Below are 950 nucleotides of genomic sequence, written 5' to 3' on the forward strand. Positions count from 1 at the left end.
TATTGTTATTGTTATTGTTGTTGTATTATTGTTATTTATAATTTGTACAAATAACCTCCCTGTGGTTCGACCTCGGTCTTGCCGGGTTATTTATTACTTCGACACTCCTGCACTTGGGAGAAGACATCAATCTTTTGGTCGTGTCAGTAGGTCTCCTTTTCTCCCTTATAAATACAAGGGAGAAAAGAGACAAATAAAGAGGACAAAAAACAAGAAGATAATAAGAGAAAGAATAAGGGAAAAAAAGAGAAAAAAAAAAGGAAAAAAAAAAACAAAAGAAAAAAAAACAAAGAGAGAAAAAAAAATGAGAAGAGAGGAGAGAAGAAGTAGTGTCATCGGGTCCAACCACTGCTACAAGTCATCACCAGCAACAAAAGTCATGCCCCTTCATGCTAGGTAATCTTCTCTTCTTCTTTGCTTTGTTTTCTATTTTTCTTTCATTTGCATGCAGAACGTGAACAATTCACATTCTATAACAAATGAATAATTGGCTGGTTATTGTGTTATGCATAGTAACCAACCAGTTATAATCTTTTGGGGTGGTGCTGGCCCATTTTTTATGTTGGGCCAGTGCTAACCCATTTCATTTTCTTTATGTTAGACCATGCTGGCCCAATTAAATATACCATAATAATATAAATCTAGTATTAAAATACCCGGTTTTCATCAACTAAAAATTAAAAAAAAAAGAAAAAAATATTTTTTTGTGAATATGGTTAAGTGTCTCAAAGCTAAAAAAACATATCATGTTTTTTTATCATATGATTAGTACTTAAAAGTGCATTTTTATCAAGGTTTTATATCATCATTTTGCACTTGAAGTATCAATAACTCCTTAACTAAAACATGTTTTATAAGAATGTATCTAATAATATAAGATAACTATAATTTATGGTAAATGTCTATTTTTAATGCAGGCCTATCACATAAATGAAAGGATTAATTGATGA

This window comes from Populus euphratica, unplaced genomic scaffold (assembly GCF_000495115.2).
Source record: "Populus euphratica unplaced genomic scaffold, PopEup_1.0 scaffold541.1, whole genome shotgun sequence".
Classification (NCBI taxonomy): Eukaryota; Viridiplantae; Streptophyta; class Magnoliopsida; order Malpighiales; family Salicaceae; genus Populus; species Populus euphratica.